Source organism: Solea senegalensis, unplaced genomic scaffold (genome assembly GCF_019176455.1).
Source record: "Solea senegalensis isolate Sse05_10M unplaced genomic scaffold, IFAPA_SoseM_1 scf7180000016811, whole genome shotgun sequence".
Classification (NCBI taxonomy): domain Eukaryota; kingdom Metazoa; phylum Chordata; class Actinopteri; order Pleuronectiformes; family Soleidae; genus Solea; species Solea senegalensis.
The window spans coordinates 1-9,034 of NW_025322044.1; the positions used below are offsets into that span (position 1 = coordinate 1).

General features: G+C 45.9%; 7 non-coding genes across 7 annotated transcripts; 3 read left to right on the forward strand and 4 right to left on the reverse strand.

Moving 5' to 3' along the window:
- Positions 1-426: 426 nt before the first annotated feature.
- Positions 427-590, reverse strand: LOC122763404. Its single transcript, XR_006359094.1, has one exon. It is a non-coding gene; the product is annotated as a U1 spliceosomal RNA (small nuclear RNA).
- Positions 591-994: 404 nt separating this feature from the next.
- Positions 995-1,113, forward strand: LOC122763403. Its single transcript, XR_006359093.1, has one exon. It is a non-coding gene; the product is annotated as a 5S ribosomal RNA (ribosomal RNA).
- Positions 1,114-7,045: 5,932 nt separating this feature from the next.
- On the reverse strand, positions 7,046-7,238 carry LOC122763400. Its single transcript, XR_006359090.1, has one exon. It is a non-coding gene; the product is annotated as a U2 spliceosomal RNA (small nuclear RNA).
- A 182-nt stretch (positions 7,239-7,420) lies between these two features.
- LOC122763401 lies at positions 7,421-7,533 on the reverse strand. Its single transcript, XR_006359091.1, has one exon. It is a non-coding gene; the product is annotated as a U5 spliceosomal RNA (small nuclear RNA).
- Positions 7,534-7,972: 439 nt separating this feature from the next.
- Positions 7,973-8,136, reverse strand: LOC122763399. Its single transcript, XR_006359089.1, has one exon. It is a non-coding gene; the product is annotated as a U1 spliceosomal RNA (small nuclear RNA).
- Positions 8,137-8,540: 404 nt separating this feature from the next.
- LOC122763398 lies at positions 8,541-8,659 on the forward strand. Its single transcript, XR_006359088.1, has one exon. It is a non-coding gene; the product is annotated as a 5S ribosomal RNA (ribosomal RNA).
- A 110-nt stretch (positions 8,660-8,769) lies between these two features.
- LOC122763402 lies at positions 8,770-8,888 on the forward strand. Its single transcript, XR_006359092.1, has one exon. It is a non-coding gene; the product is annotated as a 5S ribosomal RNA (ribosomal RNA).
- Positions 8,889-9,034: the final 146 nt, after the last annotated feature.

A 9,034-nucleotide genomic window follows, 5' to 3' on the forward strand; every position in this document is an offset into this window, starting at 1 on the left:
TCCTGGAGAGCAGCCGAGGAGTCTATCCGCCGGAGTCACAACAGTCTCGGGCGGCCGGCCGGCCGGCCACCTTGGGACGGCCTTCCTTCAACGTTTTTGCTTAGTCGGCCAATAAACCGCCCAGATTTGACTGCATGTTTGGAAGCGCTTTCCTACTGTCGGTTGTGCGCTGCAGTTTGCTATCAGTCGCTGAGGCTGTGGCACATTCCTCGCTCACTGGCACACCTCCAACATTTAGTGGTAGACGTGAGTGCATGAGCAAAGCAGCTCCGTGTTTGCTTTGAGCTAAAAGACAACACCCACAACCATCACGTTCCCAGCAACTTGGAAAGACTGGGGATATTGCTCCGCAAGGACGAGAGAAGTTTGGAGATGGGCACACAACGGGAACTTTGGGCGGCTGACCTTTGCTTACGACGACATCATCGGGGGAAAGCGCGGACGCAGCACCCCACTAGCAAAAATTATGCAGTCAAGACTCCCACGTTTGGGGAATTTGCTGGGGTCAACACAGCCGGAGTGCAATGGCTGAGCCTCGCCCTGGGTGAACCGCCTTCTTGATCATGGTATCTCCCCTGCCAGGTAAGTATGAGGTGTACTCGCCAAAGCCCGGGTGGCTGTTGCCAGACACAGCTCTTTGGCTGATGGTGCAGGAAATGAATAATCCCAGAGGCCAATGCCTTGACTCAGTTGCTCGTTAATGCTGTGCTATGTTCCACTTCAACCTCCAGCACACATTGGAGAGGAAACACTCGACCTTTTTTACTGGCATACCTGGCTGTCGTTTCCTATAGATTCAGCAACAACTGGACATGACGGCACCAACAGCAGCTTGCCCATCTCGGTGTCGCTTCCCGATACTGGAAGAGAGTGTAGCATGTGGTGGAGATAAAGGCTGAAGTGCAGTGTGTCCGAAAGGCTGACCTTTGAGCCCCTCCACGCGCAGGGGGGCCTTGCCCAGTCCATAAAAGCAGTCTGTGTCCCCAGCCCCCCGGCTTACGGCCATACCACCCTGAGCACGCCCGATCTCGTCCGATCTCGGAAGCCAAGCAGGGTCGGGCCTGGTTAGTACTTGGATGGGAGACCGCCTGGGAATACCAGGTGCTGTAAGCTTTTACACCGCTGCACGCTTTTACACTGCTGCTTCCTTACAAGAAAGATGCCCCTCCGCGAGCAGGGGCCTTGCCTAGTCCATAAAGGCAGTCTCTGTCGCCAGCCCCTCGGCTTACGGCCATACCACCCTGAGCACGCCCACTAGCGAACCAGGAAGTGTATGCTACAAACATTTCGAGCACACGGCTCCTTTCCTCAGCCTGTATTCTTCCCCTTTTTCTCCTCCTTTCTGCACTTCTTTTCCCTTTTCTCATCGTGGGCTACTTCAGTTTACTGGTTTTGTTCATTTTAAGGACTGGTTTCCCCCCCCCCCGACAGTGTTTTCCACACTGTGCGGGGGCGCCTTTTGTTGAACTTTTTTTTTCTCATCATGGATGGACCTCAGAACAACGACCTCACCAAGCAAAGAATCATGGCAAAGGAGATAAAGAACACGGAGAATGGAGACAGAGAAAAGAATGATGGAACCCAAAGGAAGTATGAGAAGGAGCTGACTTTACAAATAGAATTGACGGGAACAGAAAAAGTCCCAATAATGGAATTATTGAAATGTGTGCGTGGACTGTGTGGAGGTTTGATTGCCTGCCGCTGTATTGGAACGGACAAATATGAAATAACAATGACAAACACTGTTGGGAAAAGCAGATTGCTGGATGGATTCAAAATCGGCACAACCATAGTTATGGCAAAAGAGCTAAACAATGATGAACTGGTGGTCTCTTTTCTCACTCTGCCCGCGTACATCTCAGACCAGGAAATAATTGACAAGCTGCATGGCTGGGGAGTCTCTGCAATCTCTCCAATCAAGAGAAGAATGTGGCCTGGCACAAACATCGCAGATGGGACAAGGTATGTGAAAGTCAAATTTAATCAGACAGTACAATCCCTGCCTTACTCTGCTAGATTTAATACTGCCACTGGTCCCGAATACTTCAGAGTGTTACATGATCGGCAAGTGAAAGTGTGTCGAATGTGCCTACAGCCTGGACACATTCTTAGAGAGTGTCCTGAGTTTTGTTGCCATAAATGTGGAGTCCAGGGGCACTATGCAAGAGAGTGCCATAAAGCTGTGAAAAGGTGTGAGCTGTGCCACAACAACATGGAAAATTGCATTTGCAATGAAAGTGAACCGGAGAGCATAGCAGAGTCAGAGTTGGAGAGGGAGCAGACAGAGGGAAGCACTGAGGACAGTGCAGGAGAGGAGGAGGCAGAGATAGCGCCTGCGGAGGTACGCACAGAGTGTGGTGTAGAGAAAGGGCCCCCTGCCCAGCCGCCCCGAGCGGAAAAAATAACCACTAATGTGGAAACCTCTGGAGAAAGCCTTCCGGAAGCGCAGAATGACGAGGCTCAACCAGACAATGAAAAAAAAGTGGCTGGAGCTGAAAAGCTCCAAGCCAGAGGCACGAGAAGCACCCCAACCGCAGAATCTGCGCCACTCAGTCCTCCCCACTCTGAAAAAGAGCCAACAGTTTCTCCCTCACCAAGTGCTGACTCTGATTCGGAGATGGACCTCTCGGTAGTGTCCCTGGCAAGAAAACGACAAAATACAGACAAGTCCGGTAAAACAAATAAGAAAAAGCAAAATAGAAAAAAATGAGTGTGATGTTTAATGCCACAATAATACAGCTCACCCTTCTCATGGCCCTGCTTCTCTCACTGAATGCCCGTGGGCTCTGCAGCAGAGAAAAACTACACAAAGTCATCAATACTACCAAATGTGACATCTTGCTGCTACAAGAAACAAAATGGTCCTCATCTCCTGTGAGCATGATAGGAGGGTTATGGGAAGGGAATGTATATTTCGCAAATGCAGATCGAGCAATGTGTGGGGTGGCAACGCTGATTAAAAACAATGTCTTTGATAAGGTAATAGAAATATATAAATGCTCACGAGGTAGATTATTGATAGTTGATTCATGGAAAAAAAATGTTTATATTAGAATTATCAATATATATGCTCCTAACACTGAGGGTGAAAGAAAAGTGTTTTTCAAAGAGCTAAATAAGTGGGTAAACAACAACTCCATCATCACTGGAGACTTCAATGTTCCCCTCACCAAATTTGACATATCTAGCAACAATCTCTTTAAAGATGATGTGAGCAGGCGATCCTTATTCGAAATCATAAAAGAATACGACCTGGTTGACTTATGGCGAATTATGCATCCAAATAAAACTCAGTTCTCCAGACATCAGGTGGTACAAAATACTCTCAAACAATCCCGTATTGATTATGCCTTAGTGGCAAGCTCCATTGTACACAATGTGAACTCAATAGAATATGTCCTCAACACATGGAGTGATCACTCCCTCATAAAATTGTCATTATTTCCATCAGTAGCACAAACAAATGGTGGGGTATGGTGTTTTAACAATAGCTTACTAAAAGATCAACAGTTCATTGACAAAGTTAACCGTCTTCTTCACAATGTGGCAAATGAAATGGAGTGGGTCGAAGACATATTTAATTGGTGGGAAAGAGTGAAAGAACGAATCAAAAGAGTATGTATAAATTATAGTAAACATAAGAGCTGGCTGGAGAAAAAAAATGAAAAAGAGCTAAGAGTAAAATTAGAACACGAACTCCAAAAGATAGCCAATGAACCTAACGGAGATCTGACAAATTATATTTATTTGAGAGACAAGTTAGCGCTCTCCAAAAAGAAGGAATGCATGGGGGCAATAATTAGAAGCAGAGTGAAAAATTTTGTGGAGGGGGAAAAATGTTCAGCTTTTTTCCTCGGCTTAGAAAAGCAAAAACAAAATAAAGCATTCATAAAAGAACTGAAAGACAGCAAGGGCAACATAATTATACAAACTGATGAAATAATATCCAGAATACAAGATTTCTTCCAGCAGCTATATACAAATCAAAATATAAATCAAAATACAATTACAAGTGTGGTGAAGGTCATTCAGAACCAAATCTCAACGGAGGACAGAATATGGTGTGATCAGCTTATCAGCATGGCAGAGATTGAAGCAGCCATCAAGGGCTTACAAAAAAACAAGAGTCCAGGCGTAGATGGTTTAACAACTGAATTTTATCTATTTTTCAAAGAAAGTTTAACACCAATTTTATTTCGAATTTTTGAGGAAGTTGAGAAGAAAGGTGAAGCTCCTGAGACCCTTACACTTGGTTTAATTACTTTGGCATACAAAAACCGAGGAGACAGAACGATCATTAACAACTACAGACCCATAAGCCTTCTGAATACTGATTACAAAATTTTCGCAAAGGTTCTAGCAAACAGACTCAAAGAAATTATCCCAAACATAGTACATCAGTCACAGGCATATAGCATTCCCGGACGAGATATTTCAGATTCCATTTTATCCATAAAAGAAACCATCTATCAGATGTCACAAACTGGTGGCATCTATCTAGGAGTAGATTTTGAAAAGGCGTTCGATCGAGTTGAACACAACTTTTTATGGGCTGTTTTAAAACAATTCGGTTTTGGTCACAATTTCATTAAAAGAATTCAATCTCTTTACAACAATGCACACAGTCGCATAAAAGTGAATGGTCTCCAAACCCCAAAAATAGCAATCCAAAGATCAATTAGACAGGGATGTCCCCTCTCCTCTCTGCTCTACAGCCTGGTGGCCGAGCCCCTAGCTCTATTAATAAATCAGAACATTAACATTCAGGGCATACTGGCAGATAATGGCACTTCCTGCAAAATGATTGCCTATGCCGATGACACAAATATCATGGTCAAAGATGGAAAAAGTCTACAACTAGCTTTGAATCTTGTACATATCTACTGCTCAGCCTCCGGTGCCAAAATCAATGAAAACAAATCAACTATAATGTACTGTGGCAATGGGGCAAGGTCACCAGGCAGACAGGCGTTCATAGAGGAAAAGGCCAGTGTAAGGGTCTTAGGAGTGCATATTGGCCAGGATCAAAAGGCCGCCAGAGATAACACCTGGAAAGAGGTGCTAAATAAAATGAACAACACCTTGGGGTTGTGGAAAATGCGGAAGCTGACCCTGAAGGGTAAGGTGGTCATGCTCAACTCCCTGATACTCTCCAAAGTGAATCATGTGCTACAAGTCTATGATCTCCCAAAACAAACTCATGCAGAAATAAATCAAATGATATCCACTTTTCTGTGGGGAAGCCGCCGCAACATGATAAAACACAGAACAACAATTGATACATACACAAACGGTGGGCTTAGGCTAATAGACATAAACACAAAAAAACACTCATTCAGAATCAAAATCATCAAAAAGCTGTTGGACGATAAAACTGACCTTTTTTGGAAACATCAACTGCTTGACACCATTAAAACATGTGGAAACAGTGGCATTTACAATCTCTGTCAGATCCCACTAAAATCACAAGCTACACACATCTCACAGTTCACACAAGAGATCTTTGAGGCATGGGAGTTGGCCAGACCCCACCTGGTAACTATAGTACAAAACAAACACCAGCTGCTGCAGCTCCCCGTTTTCCACAACCCAGACATCACATATCTGGGCAGGCCCATCTCGGGCGGGTCAATGCCGCAAGCAGGTTTATACACATTGGGAGACTTCACAAACAATCAAGGCGAAATAGTAGTGGAAGAAATCTTGAATCGGCTCAGAGCCAAAAACATTTATTGCAAACGGTTTGCTGAATTCACATGTCAGAAAATTGAAACTGGGATTGCTGACCATCTAAAACAGGCTTTTTACAAGACCAGTGGTAGTAGGCAGAATGATACCCTTGATTTTCGTCAAAGTGCTCAGCCTGATGCGAAAAGCATTAATCAACTAACCTCCAAGTATTGGTACAACACCTTGCTGGCAAACATAGTACAAAAACCGACATCTGAAACTCATTGGAAAGAACACTTCCCGTCGATTAATGTTTCCACCATGTGGAAAAACATAAATAGCCCCTATGCTCATCCCTTCGCCAACAACACCGATTTCAAAATCAGACATAGACGAATTTTCTCGGGTATCATCCTGCACCAAATGAACAGTGCTATCTATGAGAGGGTTTGTACTGTCTGTAATAAAAATGACGAAACACTTGAACACATCTTTCTCACCTGTCCCATCTGCGAGGTCTTCATCACCCGGGTCAAGAACCTCCTCACCGACCACTGCAAGCTCAGCAGCAAAGACATTACAGACTGGGAATGGACTTGGCTCTTTGGATACTCACACAAGAAAGAAGGTATAAACACAACCCTGATTAACATTCTACTATCCATAGCCCGACACACCATCTTCATTGCCAGGAACTACGCACTCTATGAGGATGTACAAATAAACAGATGGCTCTTCTTCACAAGCATGGTCAAAAGTCATCTCAGACTGCTCAAGGATGCCTACAAGGCAACATTCCAGGAAACTTTTCTCACCAACAACTCCTTATACGACCTCGATCAGAGGGAAGAACTGATGTTTCATTTCTAAATGTTCTGGGGAGTACATTGCCACGTTTTCATCTCTCAAGGATATCGTTGATGTTTTTGCTGTAAACCCTGTTTCTTTAAATCTTATTGAGTATAATGTCCCATTGGCTAGGGTTTTATCTATTTATGTTTTTTTTCTTTCTTTGTTATTGCTTCGTCAACATTTTGATTCTCCTTGAATATGTCTTTTGTTTCATCATTGAATCATGGTTTAAACGTGTTTTGTGGTTTCTTGTGAATAAGTGTGTTCATTTTTGTTAATGAAAGTATTTTTGATAATAAAAAACAAAAAAAAAGCACGCCCGATCTCGTCTGATCTCGGAAGCTAAGCAGGGTCGGGCCTGGTTAGTACTTGGATGGGAGACCGCCTGGGAATCCCAGGTGCTGTAAGCTTTTACACTGCTGCTTCCTTACAAGAAACATGGGCTCGCAATTAAATTGACGCACAGGCACGGGTTGATGTCTTTCTGGTTTCAGCTTCGCTTTGGTTTTCACAGAAAAAAAGAGAATGGTGCACCGTTCCTGGTGGCACTGCAATACCAGGTCAATGCAAGGAGTGAAGAGAGCAAGCCCCAGTTTTCACCTCCCACTGCTCAAAAATGCATTTAATATTTAATCCCCATATAGAGGACATATCAGATATTAAACTGATAAGAACAGATACTACACTTGATCTTAGCCAAAAGGCCGAGAAGCGATGGCCCACTGGTGTCTGGGGCCAACCCAAGATCTTGGCACACAAGTCAGTTGTTGTGGTGCCATGTTTTTAAGGGCGCATAACAAAGGCTGCTGCTGCTGATCACCTCCGCCCCAAGGTTGACCTAAGTGCACCTCTGAGCCTTGACAGACAGCTGCTTGACATTTGACACACTCAAAGGGCGCAGCCTTACAGCAAAGCCCACCAAAAATAACTTAAACTCTTGAACGTCCCTCTCCACGGAAGTCTTTAGTAAAAGGCGAAAGACTTGTGCATTTTGAAGAGAAACCAGAGTCAACGTAGCCCCTGTCCTGGAGAGCAGCCAAGGAGTCTATCCGCCGGAGTCACCACAGTCTCGGTCGGTCGGCCGGCCGGCCACCTTGGGACAGCCTTCCTTCAACGTTTTTGGTTTGTCGGCCAATAAACCGCCCAGATTTGACTGCATGTTTGGAAGCGCATTCTTACTGTTGGTTGTGTGCTGCAGTTTTCTATCAGTCGCTGAGGCTGTGGCACATTCCTCGCTCACTGGCACACCTCCAACATTTAGTGGTAGACGTGAGTGCATGAGCAAAGCAGCTCCGTGTTTGCTTTGAGCTAAAAGACAACACCCACAACCATCACGTTCCCAGCAACTTGGAAAGACTGGGGATGTTGCTCCGCAAGGACGAGAGAAGTTTGGAGATGGGCACACAACGGTGAACTTTGGGCGGCTGACCTTTGCTTACGACGACATCATCGGGGGAAAGCGCGGACGCAGCACCCCACTAGCAAAAATTATGCAGTCAAGACTCCCACGTTTGGGGAATTTGCTGGGGTCAACACAGCCGGAGTGCAATGGCTGAGCCTCGCCCTGGGTGAACCGCCTTCTTGATCATGGTATCTCCCCTGCCAGGTAAGTATGAGGTGTACTCGCCAAAGCCCGGGTGGCTGTTGCCAGACACAGCTCTTTGGCTGATGGTGCAGGAAATGAATAATCCCAGAGGCCAATGCCTTGACTCAGTTGCTCGTTAATGCTGTGCTATGTTCCACTTCAACCTCCAGCACACATTGGAGAGGAAACACTCGACCTTTTTTACTGGCATACCTGGCTGTCGTTTCCTATAGATTCAGCAACAACTGGACATGACGGCACCAACAGCAGCTTGCCCATCTCGGTGTCGCTTCCCGATACTGGACTAGAGTGTAGCATGTGGTGGAGATAAAGGCTGAAGTGCAGTGTGTCCGAAAGGCTGACCTTTGAGCCCCTCCACGCGCAGGGGGGCCTTGCCCAGTCCATAAAAGCAGTCTGTGTCCCCAGCCCCCCGGCTTACGGCCATACCACCCTGAGCACGCCCGATCTCGTCTGATCTCGGAAGCTAAGCAGGGTCGGGCCTGGTTAGTACTTGGATGGGAGACCGCCTGGGAATACCAGGTGCTGTAAGCTTTTACACCGCTGCACGCTTTTACACTGCTGCTTCCTTACAAGAAAGATGCCCCTCCGCGAGCAGGGGCCTTGCCTAGTCCATAAAGGCAGTCTCTGTCGCCAGCCCCTCGGCTTACGGCCATACCACCCTGAGCACGCCCGATCTCGTCTGATCTCGGAAGCTAAGCAGGGTCGGGCCTGGTTAGTACTTGGATGGGAGACCGCCTGGGAATCCCAGGTGCTGTAAGCTTTTACACTGCTGCTTCCTTACAAGAAACATGGGCTCGCAATTAAATTGACGCACAGGCACGGGTTGATGTCTTTCTGGTTTCAGCTTCGCTTTGGTTTTCACAGAAAAAAAGAGAATGGTGCACCGTTCCTGGTGGCACTGCAATA